Source organism: Dermochelys coriacea, chromosome 1, assembly GCF_009764565.3.
Source record: "Dermochelys coriacea isolate rDerCor1 chromosome 1, rDerCor1.pri.v4, whole genome shotgun sequence".
Taxonomy (NCBI): Eukaryota; Metazoa; Chordata; order Testudines; family Dermochelyidae; genus Dermochelys; species Dermochelys coriacea.
Genome location: NC_050068.2, coordinates 310,796,240 through 310,811,912, shown reverse-complemented (window position 1 = coordinate 310,811,912; position 15,673 = coordinate 310,796,240). Strand labels below are relative to the sequence as shown.

The 15,673-nt window shown below is 40.9% G+C and overlaps 1 protein-coding gene across 26 annotated transcripts in view; it reads left to right on the top strand.

Moving 5' to 3' along the window:
* CADPS2 (calcium dependent secretion activator 2) overlaps window positions 1-15,673 on the top strand; it is a 592,957-nt gene that overhangs the window by 192,089 nt on the left and 385,195 nt on the right. The gene's annotated exons all lie outside the window — the stretch shown is intronic.

The following is a 15,673-nucleotide window of genomic DNA, read 5'->3' as shown; positions in this document are numbered from 1 at the left end:
GCACCTACAGCTCCCTTAGTTCCAGCACCTATGGTCAGGTGCCATTTCAGCCCCAAGAGTAGCCCAGAAGTGGGAGGGTACAAAGATGGCACCCCTGGTTGTGAGTTGGACTTGCTCCTAAGTATGTTTTGAGAAGGGGAATAATCTGCTTAATTTAACAAAACACACACAAAAAAATCCAAACTCTTAGTCAGCGTAGCTTTTATGCTTATTTTATTGCTGTTTCTGTGAGTACTGGGAAATATGACTGTTTTCAAGACTTGGGGGTTTTAGTGCATATTTAGAGTTTCAAATGAACATTACCAGTTTGAAATCTCGTGTTTCAGAAAGAGTTCTTTCCAATATTGCACCTGCCCTCTAATTCCTTCTGACAATTTACAATCACATTTTCCTATTTTTAAAGATGTTTATCTTTTCTTTTGCTATGTGAAACAGCTACGCAAGCAATGAGGGAAACTAACTGACTATACAAGGAACTTGTGAAAATGATTATATGTAGCTAAAACTGCACTACAAACTGATAAAATACAAAAAAAAAGTCTCTAATCTCTCACTTCTAAAGATCATAGGTGTTTCTTGTAACAATAGGGGGCAAAAATATTAGATGAAGTAGTCTCTTTTAATAGAATATAATTTACCAGTGACAACTTTTTAGACTTCCAAGGTCAGCTTCCAGTGGGAATATATAGTATTTTTTTTTACCTCCCCACTAGGACTGGGCATTTGACTGGTCCAAAAATTTTTGACCGGTCAAACATTGATTAAATATTATTAAATAATATAAAAAGTTCACATATTTTAAAATATGAATCCATTAGAATAATAACAAAAGGAAGATTTTATGGGCTCCAATAGGTTTAACTTTAGATACTTATGCCTAATTACCCCAAAAATTTACTTGAGTTATTTTAACTCAGAAAAAATACAAAACATAATGAAATGCAGTTTTAAAAGATGAAAGAATAATGATTACCTTTTTAAGCTATATTAGGTTGGCATTTAAATGTGAACTTTATTCAAGACTGCACAGTTACAAAAGAAAAGAGGTAGGGAAAGGTGTTGCGGGGGTTAATTGCTCTGATAGTTTTGTTTGTAAGGGAGAGGCTTAATGGCGAAGCATCTTTCTCTTTGTGTTGGGGGAAGAGGTTTAATGACTGAATCCTTCATTCCCTCCCCTCCCCCCAATTTCTTTGTGTTTGCTTAGTCAGTATAGATTGTAAGCTCTTTGGGGCAGGAACCATGTCATTTAATTTATTTAATGTGCTTTGTAAACTGCCATGTACCTTGATGGCCTGGTATACAAATAAAGATATAAATACATGCATACATAAATACAATGTTTTTTCAAGAAGATCAGTCAAGTTGCTCAATTTTTGATTAGGCCACCTTTTGCCAAACAGGTGGCATTAGCATGTAGTGTAACATGAGTGATCAAGACAATTAAGTAGGGTTGAAAACAAATGGCACCATGATAAAATCAAAAAAGTAGGACACCAACTACAGCAAGGTACTCTTGTTGGAATATTTGACCATGGTCAAATAGGCCGTCAACTGACATTATTTTACTGGTCAATTGACTGACTTGCCAAGCCTACTTCCCATAGCTTCTTTACTTTTGTTTCCCAAGCTACAGGTCTCTCCAAAGTTTGTAAGTTATAGCAATCTGGGGTACATTATATGGAAGAACCAAAAATGCTGGCTTCAGGCATTCTAAAGATGATATTTACAGGCTTCCATGGAAATTTCCTAGGTTACATTTCTGTATTATTTAGGATGAGTTCTATACTGGGGCTGGCTGTTAGGAAACAGCAATTAAACTCTGAGTTTAGTTGAAGTTTGACCACATAGGGAGGAAACTGGATGTAGTTTTTCAGCTTGGTCTCTGAGCTTTATAGAAGAAATGGAGATCTAGGAATCTTTAGATCCTTCAGAGCCACAACAAGGCACATCCGTGGTGTAGAAGGCTTCCAGTTTGTGCAGCAGAAATGTAAGAGACAACATAACCATAGCAACAAAATATAATTTGAGAGTCTCATTGAGAAAATATCCATAGAGTTACCATATGTCTGGGTTTTCCCAGACGTGGCCTCTTTTTTGATCTGCTGCCCTCTCTATCCAGATAGAATTTTCAAATAAGAGGCAATTTCTTGGGTTTTTGCAGAGCAGATGTTGCAGCTCAGAAAGAGTCCCGATTGGTCCCTCCCTTGCATCTGCATCTGATTGGTCTCTTGCAACTGCCAGGATCTTACTCACTCAGGCCCTGACTCTGAGCCCAGGGGATGGGGAGAGCCTTGCAGGGAAGCGCTGACTGACTGCTGTCATTGTATCCAGGGTCTGTGCCAGCTACTATGCCACCATGACAGGGGGCGACACTGCCCCCCAAGTTAATGCATGGGATTAATTCAAAACAAATTAATGTGTAATTTTTTTAAGAGAGTTAATCGCACACGACCAGGTGGGGAGGGAGGCACCAGTTGTTCAGGACCAGAGACTCCATAATATCCAGATCAGACGTGCAGATTACTGGAATGCCTCCCGAATCCTCAGAGCCGGTCTTGCACCTCCTTCCCCTTTGATAATCCATTGATTTGTTTTACATGGGGGGAGAAGTAAGGGCAATCGCTAGCAGCTGCAAGGACACAAAGCAGGGGAAGGGTGCTTTGGAGCCTCTGCCGCAGGACCCCTCCCATCCCCCCCGGGTGCCTCCAGGGGTCTCCCGCCCCACTGCACTAATTGATAGTGACCCAGTCCCATAGTCTGTGGGCAATTTGGGAGACCCAGTTAAACACCTTCCAAGGAAGAGAGAGGAGCCCAGCCACCGCCGCCTACACCATCCCCTCCCTGCTGGACGAGGCTAGCTTTAGGAATGGGCCAGAGGAGCCACCCTCAGGGCGTCAGGCTCAGGAGGGAACCGCTGCATGCCTTTGTGGCAGGGGTGCCCCTCCTCACACCATCCTGCTCTACTGCTGTTTCCGTCCCCTATGGAGCCACCCTGGCCAACCTATTCTGGACTGATTAAAACTGTGATTAATCACAACTTCTTTTTTATCTCATGATTAATCATGATTCATTTTTAAAAATCGTTTGACAGCCCTAATTGGCTTCTATTGTGAATTTATTAAAAATAAGTTGTGGTTTCAAACTAAAATATTTAAGATACCCAGGACCTCAAGGTAATTTGAATGTATAATGTTACTTGCATATATGGCACTGAGAGTTCTCTGTGGTAGCCAAGTCTCTCCGCTTCATTTTTCTGTTTCTTCACACTCTGCATGGTGATACTCAGTTTAGTTCAGTACACACAACATAATTTTGGCTCCAATTCACTCCATCAAAATGCAGCTTGGACATACTGTTGAGTGGTAGCCACGGAGAGTCAGGTGCAGCCCTGATCCTCAGCCAACCCAGCCCTGGTGGAAGGGAGAATGACCAGGGTCTGCTCCTTCTACCACTAGTATAAACTACATAATGTAACAGAGTTTGTGCCAGCAGAGGGATTGGCCATTGTGCAGCTCTGCTTCATGCCACTCCCAAGATTCTGTCTCCTCCCCTGTACATTTGGGTTTCTAGAAGCAGCTGGTGTATGCAGTGAAGTTGACAGACTGGGAAAAGGAGCCCTTCACATCAAATACTCACCAGCAACCACACAACAGAACCACTAACCCAGGAACCTATCCTTGCAACAAAGCCCATTGCCAACTGTGTCCACCTATCTATTCAGGAGACACCATCATAGGGCGTAATCACATCAGCCACACTATCAGAGGCTCATTCACCTACGCATCTACCAATGTGATATATGCCATCATGTGCCAGCAATGCCCCTCTGCCATGTACATTGGTCAAAGTGGACAGTCTCTACATAAAAGAATAAATGGACACAAATCAGACGTCAAGAATTATAACATTCAAAAACCAGTGGGAGAACACTTCAGTCTCTTTAGTCACTCGATTACAGACCTAAAAGTGGCAATTGTTCAACAAAAAAACTTCAAAAAGGACTCCAACGAGAGACTGCTGAATTGGAATTAATTTGCAAACTGGATACAATTAACTTAGGCTTGAATAAAGACTGGGAGGGGATGTGTCATTACACAAAGTAAAACTATTTCCCCATGTTTATTCCCCTCCACCCCCCACTGTTCCTCAGACGTTCTTGTCAACTGCTGGAAATGGCCCGCCTTGATTATCACTACAAAAGGTTTCTCCCTCCCCCCCCCACTCTCCTGCTGGTAATAACTCGCCTCTCGTTACAGTGTGTATGGTAAGACCCATTGTTTCATGTTCTCTGTGTATATAAATCTCCCCACTGTATTTTCCACTGTATGCATCCGATGAAGTGAGCTGTAGCTCATGAAAGGTTATGCTCAAATAAATTTGTTAGTCTCTAAGGTGCCACAAGCACTCCTTTTCTCTTCATATCTAGTTGCCCCTTGCCTTTTCTTCTTTGGGTTAACCTCTACAGATTTCAGAGTAGCAGCCATGTTAGTCTGTATCCGCAAAAAGAACAGGAGTATTTGTGGCGCCTTAGAGACTAACAAATTTATTAGTGCTCCTGTTCTTTCTCCACAGATCTGTTACAATGGGTACTTCAGCCTGTTTGCTTCTTGGGGGCAGACTTGGACCTGTCAGTCACTGGTAGCAGGGGAAACCCTTGTCTCCTGAAGTTTCTATACCTCCAGGCTGGTCAGTGGCTCAGCACACCTCCCTGCTGCAGAGTTTTTCTGAGGAATATTCCAAACTTTATTTTGAATGTTTAGAGTAGGAATTCGGTTGAATGACATCTGTCAAATTCCCATCCGTGTCCCAGGGCTGCATATGGCTTTTGGGGGACATTATCGTCTCAGCTCTTCTTCCCTTTCTGAGGCATTTACTGCAGCTGGTGCTCCTGAAGGCTTCAGGTCAGAGCAAGGCCAAGAAAAGCCAGTCTGTCTCCTGCTTCCCCACCTTATCAAGCGTCTCATTAGGGATTTTGGCTGGCTGCATGGGCAGAGCATGCTTTTCCTCTCAACCCAGTCTGGGCAGTGTTTTCCCAGCAGGAGGGGAGCCAAGGGCGGGATTGAAGATGCCAGCTACGCTAGGCAAGATGCAGGCCTGGCTTTGGCATCCTCTCCCCAGGAGGAAAGGAACTAGGAAGGAATGGAAAAGAATGGTTCCAGGGCAACTGCTCTCTCCCTTCCCTCCTAATTCATTGGAGTGAAGTCAGAAGACCAGAGCACCAGCGGGAAATTTGCAGCCGAGTCCCCAGCTACCATGCACCAGCTACCATGCCTCTGATTGCAAAGCTCAGCTTCCTCTTCCTCCTCTGCTTCCCAATGGGTTACAGATGGAGGGTGTTGGACACAGCATGGACACTGCCTGTGCCAGAGAATGCAGTAAGGGGCTTTTGGCCCAAGTATCTTTTATAACAGAACTCCCCTTCCACCACCTCCCACCCCCTGGGGACCCCTACTTGTATTGAAGCCTGAAACCTCCCGGGGAAACACAGACCTATCTGGCCCGTGTGGATGCCATGCAACAGAGAGGAGTGGAGCTTCTGGGGCAGCCTGTTCTTGAGCCCCAGGTGAATAGCTCCTTGAGAAATCGAGAAGGAACCCATCTGAGGGAGGGGAGACAAATGAGTTCAGTCTCTTTTGCATATGGACATCACTAGCCACTTGAACTATTTTCGGAGCAATCTTCAAGCCCAATTTTCCTCCACCCTCTGAAGCAGTATTAAGGGGATAAACTCCAAGGAAACTAAACAGTGTTGTTTTCCCTTCTCACTTTCAGAGATAATCCTGAATGCCCGATTCCCCTACTCCCCTGCACAGGGTGCAGCAGGACAGATCAATGCAGAAAAGATCAGGCCCTAGGTGTGCCAATTCCTCACCTCATGCCCGGTCTGTAACATCCAAATAAGTTCCTAAAAGAGGCTTATCTTCAAAGCTTTATCACTTTACCATCCTCAGACAATTCTTATGTTTCATATGGATGAGAGCCTTTTTCTTTTCCTAACCTTGATTGTTATCATTTGATTTTCCAGGGTCTCTCTCCATGTAGTAGTAATAGTGGCTTTAAGGAAGAGGGAAATTCACTTGTCTTTTCCTAGTCAACTTTTCTGTTTGGGCTTTCGGAGAGAAAGCCAAAGCAAATACAGTGATATGGATCCTGCAGTATCTTTGATTCAGAACAAATAAAGACAACATAGTGCTAGGGGAGTTGATCATACGCTTGGGCTGAGGATGGGTACTATCAAATACGAGGTGTCACCTCAGAAGGATATTAACAGAAGATGAAAATGGCCATAATGGAAAACAAATGGAGTCACAGAAACAAAAATCTAAGACTTATAGGAGCTTATTGGGAATTTTGGTCTCAGGCACAGACAAGCGTCAATGATCCAGAGTTCCTTTGATAGATGTGGATGAACCCTGAGTATTCCCTCCACATCTCCTGCTATCTCATCTGTTGGCAGATAACTATCTCTAATTTGTATATTCTTTGCTCCCACAACTGGTGAAAGCAGTGAATCAGATTTATTTATTGATTTGATTGATTTAAAGGGAACTTCCCGATTCAGTTCAGGGAACATCTACCAGAAAGAGAGCACAGGCATCCACCCGCCAGAACAACTCTGTCTGTTCATTCATTCTTTGATATGTGTTCGTTCAGAATGGCATTCCTCACAATCATTGTCCTGCTTTTAAAAAAGTAATTTTATTTCTAGAATATTTGCCCTTTTGTCTCTAGAATATTTGCCCAGAAGCTGTATCTTTAAATTTAAACTAAATGTAAATGCTGATTTCATTTCAACTAAATATGAACTCCCTGCTTCTGTGTAAGGCTTTGTTATTTAGACATGGTTTGTTTTTTCACTCTGTGAAATCTGAAAACAACTTACTTAATGAAACATTTGTTGAAAAACTATAATAAATTGGAAGTTCAACTAAAGATAAACTGTCCTCTTGAATTTTAAGGTTCTTACCTAATTAAGTGACAGCCAGATACAATTATTTGGGATACATTATTGGTGTGACATTCAACGTGCTTTTGCATACTGAATACAGTGTTCGTTAACATTTATTGCTCTAATTACATGGATTCACTTTGCTTTCAACGCTTGAGAGGAAATCTAATCAATAATTAACACTTACTGAGAGAAACATTTTACACAGTATTTTGAAAATGAAATATTAATTCTTCTGAGGCAAGCCCTCAAATTTGCGTTCACTTTATAACTGAAGTCACAGAGGAACAATCAAGTGAGGTTATCTGTCTTTGTGTTACAGAAAGAGTTCATTTGTGAAATTCAGGCTGGAAAAATCCCGAAAAAGGATTAATGTTATAGGACCAAAAAAAACCCAGCCTTGTTTGGTGAGAGTTTGCATGTATGCAAGTCCCTGGTCATGGAGTGTCTTTGGATATGCTATAATTGTTTTATAGAATCTTATAAATACATAAGATAATTGTCTTTGCAATGGACTCCTTTCTCCAAAGATATCACTTGTCACAGACTCCCATCTATACTTCTAGTGTGAAATGGATGGCGAAACACCAATAACTTTAAAATTCATGGCATTCCATTATTCTTCCCCCGCTATAGAATGACAGTGAGCCCTAGTGCCTCAACAGTCAGTTTCTTTCTTAGCATTGATGCAATAGAAGCTGCCATATGCTGAGGTGTTGCTGTGTGAAAAAGTGAAATCACTTGCTTTTTCCTTCTTTGCTAGTATTTGGCTGTTGGATTTATGTGTGTGACTAGTCTATTTGAGGAGCAATGTAAGGATTTTTTATTTGACTTACAAAACAATGAGTTCTGTGGTAAGCTCAAAGAGAATAAGAATGGCTGGAAGTTATACAATAATAAATAATATTTGGGACTGATACTGTTTTTCTTTCCTGTTTTTCGTGTAGTAGCAAGAGCTATTTTTCTTCACTGGGAAAAAACAAAGTCTAGCTGACTCTATGCTTTTCATAGCACTTGGTTGTAGAAATTCCTGCCTTTCTATTTTGTATTTCTGAACTGTAGTGGAGGTAGAATGAGATTTTGATCAAGTTGATGTTTAAATCCTCTTTCCATCTGGCAAATGATTTTATCTCTGTCTCTAAATTGGACAGTATACTCCCACAGTTCTGGGGAAACAGACCAGTGAGAAGAATGGGGGAAGAGCCTAGTACTTATGGGAGTATTTGGATGGTATCAGGTTTTGAATTCTGTCTGAGAAAGCATTTCTTTTCCATTTCCATATTTTCTTTTTCTGAGTGTTCCATATGTTTGGTGTCATCTGCAGAGATGAGGCCAACATCCCCATCTGTAGTTTTGCCTTCTGGTATTTTGTTGACAAGATATTAATGTTTCTTCCTATATGTCTGTCATCTGTATGGTACCTGGGTGCTACTTTTCTGATCTATTGTTGCCCAGTAGTTCCTCAAGGAATATAGTGATGGTTCATAGCAGACTGATTCAGTTTGAAGCAAGTTCTCAGCCTGCATCTTGGCTGTCACATAGTCTCCTAAACCTCAGTGTTGACAAAGTAGTGCTGCTTTTGTTTTCTTCATGGTAACCATTTTTCATTTTGGCCTTAGTATCTGTCATCAGGAACCATCAGTACTGTACGTAGTTCTTTTATGTAAATTCTCTTAACATTTTTCTGCAAAATCTTACATCTAAGACTTAAGATTTGTAATATAATTAGCCAAAACCCCTTTCGGTTAAATTTTTCTAATGGACACTTATTATCTGTTCAGGGATAAAATATTAAGTAGCAAACTTTGAAAAAATCAATGTGTTCAGTCATGTTCTTAGTTACCATTTAGTAATCTCAGCAATCTTAACATTTTTGGTTTGGGCTTGATTCTGTAGTATTTTGTTTGGTTTTCTTTTACCCAAACATTTAATTTATCCTTTATGACAAGGTCAGTGATGTTTGTTTTATACTTTTATTTTTTTCCTCTTTTTTTTCTTTTCTTTTTCAGTTCCTATATCTCTCCTTTTGCTAATAAATATATTCTTTACCTGTTTGTTGTAATGGAGAAATTAGTTTTGTTTTTAGCAGATTTCTATTAGTACACACCCACTTTGTTCAACCATTCATCATTCCTCCCTTACTGTCCCTAATCTGAAGATTTTAACTTTGAAAGATGAATCTGTCTTTTGAAATGTATTTCGTGTGGGAGCACTCCTGTACCAGCTGTAAAATATATTCACTGGATGTTTCTTCAGTGTTGCCAACTATCACAATTTTATTGGAAGTCTCAGGGTAACAGGTGTTTTTTTTTTCCTGAAAGCCCCAGCTCCTGGATTTATGGAACTCTATGAGAATCTTAATTTTCATGTTTAATAAATGTAAATTTGTAGCTCTCATAGTTGAGAGAAAAGTTTGAAAATGCAAAAAGCTGAAAGTAAATAAAAGGAACCCAACTTTTATTTTATTTTTTTTATACTCCCATGGTTTGCTGGGTCCTGACTTATGATTTTTGAATATTTGGGATTGGCAATGCTGGTAAATTTGGGCTTTCTCTGTTACTGTAGTATTTGCATTTTACTTGTATAAAGCATGTATGTGGCTGTATCTGAAACTGATCTTAACTCCGTCAGTACCTGAATAAGCTTATACAAGATATGTTCAGATAAGTAGAACATGTAAACTATGGCTGATATTTTGGTTTTTATAAAGACGCAAACTGTACTCTACATCTGAGTCCCAGATTCATTGGCACAGGGCATATGGGTAATTCATCCTTGTATGCACGCTATGCAAAATGTCAGGCACTAGAAAGCCCTGATTTTTAGTGCTCATTGGCCATCCAAGTGTCCATTGCTCTCTTCCCCTCTCCCTTTTGCCCTAAGCCTTTGTCCCCCAGTCTTTCTCCTGGCCAGGTGGGCAGAAGCAACATACTTCAGCATCTTCCCTTTGGGACACTAAAACTTAGGCAGGGGTTAGGCTTTGGCTTTTGATCTGTACTATCATTTTTCAGAAGTAGAGTGAGCTCAGGAGACAAAAGGATGAGAGGGTAGGAAGCTCACTGGTTGTAGTGGTGCTATTCAGCCCATACTGGCAAGTTTCCTCTGTTCTGTCTGTTGAAAGCTCATGCCCACTTTCAAATGTGGCTTCTGGAGCTGTGTCTTAACAGTGGCTTCTTTAAATCTGTGCACACTGTGTTTCATCAAGGAGGATAGCCTGCTTTGCAGGTGACGGGTTTTGCAGCCGTTATTCACACAGACAGGGCAATAATTTAAGCTCCATTCTTGAAATAGCCTAATTTGTCTTTTCTACTCTTCTGCTCCCAGGACAATTTCTAACTGGTTCTCTGGTCAGATCTGCCTATGAAGAAGAGCTATGTCTCTGTGCCAGTGGAATACGGGACCCAGAAAGGAATTAGCTTGCAAATGTTTCCTTTCTCATGGTTCTGAGAACTTGGCATTTACCAGGAAAACCAGGATTTTTAAAAATATATTTTATACCTTTTATTTTATGGAGATCATCATCATTTGGAAGGAATTTCTCTTCACAGCATTTGAATTAGACAAATAGGAAGATGGCCTTGATACATGCTTGTTTTGAATGCATAGTATATCAGCAAAAATGCAAGTGAGAAGATAAAGTAGAGTGTTTTATAGGTGACAAAGTGAACAATGCAGATTTTACAATAAAACACAACACAATTTAAAATGCATCAATTTCATGCATTTGTAGCATGGACTTGTGGTAATGGAATGGCCTGTGCAGCTAGATAACTCGTTGGGTTACTTAGTCTTTTATTTTCTTTTAAATTTTCCTTCTTAACTATACAGCTTCAAAATCTATCCTCTATCATCATCATCATCATCATCATCCTTTGGCAGAGAATCTGCAAGTATAAGAGTGCTTTATCTAGTAATTTAAGATGTTGTTTGTCACAGTCTTCTCTCGCAGAAACTTTGCTCATCGCTCACTATAACACAGATCGAAATTTTTAATGGATAGCCAAGTTTTTTTGGCATATCTTGAACTCAAAGCAAGGGGATGATGGGCACTCATAGGCAATGTTTTCATTGTAGAGTTAGTCCAGGTGATTTGCACTTGGGTTAGCCTAGCTGGGGTGTGAGCAACTACACTGCAAAGCCCTGCGCTAGTTGCTGTATCCATGTGTGTCGCTAGGACTTCTGGGGGCATGTCCCATGGTTCTTTGTGGTGCAGTGAGCTGAGCCACTCTGATTCTTTCCTAGTGATTTTTGAGAGAATTTACCACCAACCTGGGAGAAAGTGAAACCCAGGCTGTAACCTACTCCCCCCACCTGTGCCAGTGAGCCTGGTTTGAAAGCACCACTTAACTCATGTGAGATGTGTTTGTGTGTGGACAGAAAGGGAATTAGCAGCAAGATCCGAATAAGTATCTGGGTGAGATCTACAGTGAAGACATAATCTAAGTCACTTTGGCCGTAATTCAAACAATTTCACGTTTGTCCCATCTATGTAAACCCAGGCATTGGCAGTGTGCCATAATTACTTAATGTTTATACAGTTCTTTGCAACAGGAAAAGCACTAGAAAAGTGTTATGTATTATTATTAAGAGATGTCATTAGTGAACTGGTTTGAAACATGTAGTATAAAAGGATTTCAGACGTGTTCCCTCTAATTTTTTCCACGCATGTACGGCATGAATTTTGTTTTGTGCACCAATATGGAGGTGATATATGACACATCACCTTCATATTGGTGCACATAACAAAATTCATGTGGCGGGGGTATTGCCGAGGGCTCTGGAGTGTTGGAGGGGCTCAGGACTGGAGCAGAGGGTTGGGGTGTGGGTGGGTGAGAGCTCCGGCTTGGGGTGAGGGCTCTGGGGTGGGGCTAGGTATGAGGGGCTTGGGATACAGGCTGCTGCAGGGCTACGGTGGGGAGAGAGGTCTCCCCACAGCAGCACCTGAACTGGTGGGGAGGGGCGCTTCTTCCCCGGCTGCAACAGGTCTGGGGCTGGGTTGGGGCCAAGGGAGGAGCACCTGTCCCCCAGCTGTGGCAGGTCTGCCGCTGGTTTGGGCCAGGGGAAGGGTGCCTCTCCCCTGGCCACAGCAGGTCCAGGGCTGGGCTGCGGCCGGCAGGGAGAGGTGCCTCTCCCCACCACAGCCTGAGCCCTATGCAGTGCTTAATCCGTGCAGTTTAGAGAGAACTTACATCTCAGATATAGGTAGGGTAGAAAAAGGGCAAACTAATTTACAAAAAATTTTCAATTAATTTTTTTGAAAAGCTTTCCACCAGGTCTAGCATATAGTAGGGTACAATTCATCACTAACATCCCTTTGCTTTGCACCAGTTTATAGGTGCTTTGGATCACTGAAGTGGCAAAAGGCATCCTGAACTTATGGGTAGATCTGCCCCATAGCATTTACAGTATACTATTTATAAGACCAAGCATGGAAAAACAGGAAAGACCCCAAAGTCACATTTCTGCAAAGCTAATTAGCAGACTGGCCATGTGACTTTGCCCCAAGAAGAAAGTGAAAATATGCTTCATCAAATGAGATCTTTAGACCTCTGAGCGTCAAGACGTCACAGCAGGACCAGCTCTAAACCAAATGGTGCCCCAGGCAAGGAACATTTTCGGTGTCTCTCCCCACCCCCCTTTGTTAAACTTTTGAATACCTTATTTTTATTGCATTTATAGCCCATTTCACGACTTCGATCCATGATTTGCATGCATGATTTATTCCGGTCATATAAGATGATAAATTTACACATTGGAATCTGTAAATCTGTATTTATTCATGCCATATATAAGCAAATAAAAAAATTTCTCTAAGCTTATAGAAACTTTTTAATTTTAAGAATAACTGAAATGTACTAACCATCAAGAAATTGAACTCTGCACCAACATTGGGTGGGCTAGTATTAAATAGTGTTACAGTAGGTGACTACCTTAGAATGTTTGTTAACCCTAATCCTTTAAGTCAAAAGACCTTTTCTTGCCTTTGCCCTTGGGAACTGAAGCACAGCATCAGAGCGATCCAATGACTGACCATTGGCATTTTCAAGTGATAAAATAGCAAGTGGTGTCAGTCTCTTGTTGGCCATTGTTGATCGAAGATATGTTTTAATAAGCCTGAGCTTCAAATAGCTGCGCCCATCTCTCACAACTGTGACTGGCAGCATGAGCGGAGTCATCAAAGCTATCCATGCATTAGGAAAAGTGGCCTTCATCTCTACATCATGAATGAATTGGAGAACTTGGAGTGGAGAGGGCTTCCTATGTGGCAAAATGTAATGGATGTTGTCGATTTTGACATAGAGGTCTTTGTCATTGATGTCTGAACATTCACCATGTGTCAGTGTCTGGTGAAGGTCTGTACAATTGTTTGTGAGTGTTTTCCTGTCCACCGACAGCTTACTAAGGTCATACAACCCCTGCCCCAGATCTTTTAATCGTACTTCATTTGTCCAAATCTTTCTTTGATGGGCACCCTAGCAGTGTCAACAAGCAAGCAAAAAACCCCTCCCTCTTTAATTTTTCTTCCGAGCTTCCTATCACCTCATCTCTGCCCTGGTAACCAAACTGTCTCTTTTTCCGATGAATACAAGTTTTCTTGAAGACAAGTTCAGCTCCTAAATTCCGCCATTTCTTTGGCAGCAGTGATGGCATCTTCAAATTCGTTGTCTCTGTAGACCACAATGAAATCAAGCAGCTTCTCATCAAAGTAGTAGTGGTCATGATGTTCATTGAATTAATTGGAAATGCCTTGCTTACAACATTTACTTGGAACAGAATATCGTGCCAAAACACAATTGAGACCAGAAATTTGAAGTCAATGATTTGGTTTGCTAGACTTGGTGTCTCATGTCAAATTCCAACATCTGCTTTACTTGACTGCAACAGTTCCATCAGGGTGTCGTAAACCTCAGTCAGGTAGTACCTCACTGGCCTTACACTGTCAATTCGGCTCTCCTAGCAAGTGTCACTTGGCGGCTTCACAATCAGATTTGTAACATAGTCAGTGAGGATCTTCCACCCGATAGTTGATGCTGAAAACAGGATGTGTATCCTTAGCAGTACTCTGAAGAGAGACACTGAATCTAAAGATGATGATGATGCATCTGACACAACCAGGTTGAGGGAATGGCATCTACAAGACATGAAGAAAGCTGTTGGATTCAGTGCAATGTGTAGATGCCACTGTTTCTTCCCTTCATGTTTGCGCTGTTGTCGTAGCCTTGGCCGCGGCAGTCCCAAAGCTTTATTTCATTCTCATTCAAAACATTCATAAACAGTTCTGTTAGGCCTTTTCTAGTTGAGTCATCCATAGACCTGAAACAGATAAAGTGTTCCTGTACTTGAATACAGTCATCCTCATCATCAATAAATCTTACTGTAAATAAATTCTTTTCACTGTGACTCATGTCAGGAGTACAGTCTATTATTACGGCGTAGTACTTTGCTTTGCCGAACCACATCAATATGTTATCAAATACTTTCCTTGCCATAAGGTCAATCAATTTTGTTATGAATTGTTTTGCTGCAGTAATGATCCATAGTTTCTTTACGGACTACTCGATGTAGGTGCTCACGCATGACATCATCGTATTTCCCAAAGAGCTCTACCAAACCGAGGAAATTACCATTATGTTAAGTGAACAGCTTATCCGACATGCCCCAGAAAGCCAAATTATTTGTTGTAAGGAAGAAGGTAATTGAGATCAGATGTTCAAGCATGTTCCTGTATGTTTGAACGTCTGATCTATACATCTTGTATATATCTTGTCTATGCATTTATTCAGCTTGAGTCTGGACTCGACCTCCATCCATTTGGAGTAGGCCATATTGCTTAAGAGCATCAGCTAAATTATGTCAGCAATTGTACCCAGAAAGCACAAACAACATTTGGCATTCTTGTAAAATATTTTGCAATGAAAAGAGAACACTTCGTCAGTTGATTTTGAGTAAACTAGTGAATTCTGATTCAGTTTCTCATCACTCTCTAGCACTCTTCCGCAGTGTGACTTTGAGAAGTGTCACTTCTGCTCATTTACAGGAAATGAAATATCCTTGATTTTGCCTGGCCTGTTCAAAATTTTATAAACAATATTGGCAGAGTTTAGGATCTGGCCATAAAACAGGATGTGATATATAGATTTGTGATGTGCAGTTTTTCGCACTGCTGTTTCGGTAATAATGCGAGGCTGATTCTTTTTTATCGTTTCTCTCCTTTTCATGTAAACCCAGATTTTTCTTTATTATCACTCTCCTTTACACCACCAGGATAACTGGATGATTCTCCATTACTTTCCTCATATTTCCATTCCTTATCTTCAGGTAAATCTGCTAATTTGCAATTTTAAACCTGGCAAAAGAAGTAACAGTATTTCTTTGACATTGTTGTATAGATAGGTGTTCGATAGATATCTCTGGTGTCTCATTAAATATGTCCTTTATTAGTCACTACTTATACTCCTCAAGTCTTCAAACACAAGTACACTTTCACAATTACACAATAAAACAAAGTTCACAGTATCGCAGCTGGGCTCTCACTTCACTTCAGTTTGTTCTTATATCTTGCCAACTGATTGGTAATGCCCCACCCTTTATATACCCATGAAACCATGGCTGACAACATAGTAGGACAACTTTTGAGGAAAATATAGATCTCAGAAACTCTGGAAGATTCTACAAAGGTCCAGAACATTTTAGGAGGTTAGTGAAAAATGAATCCGAATACAG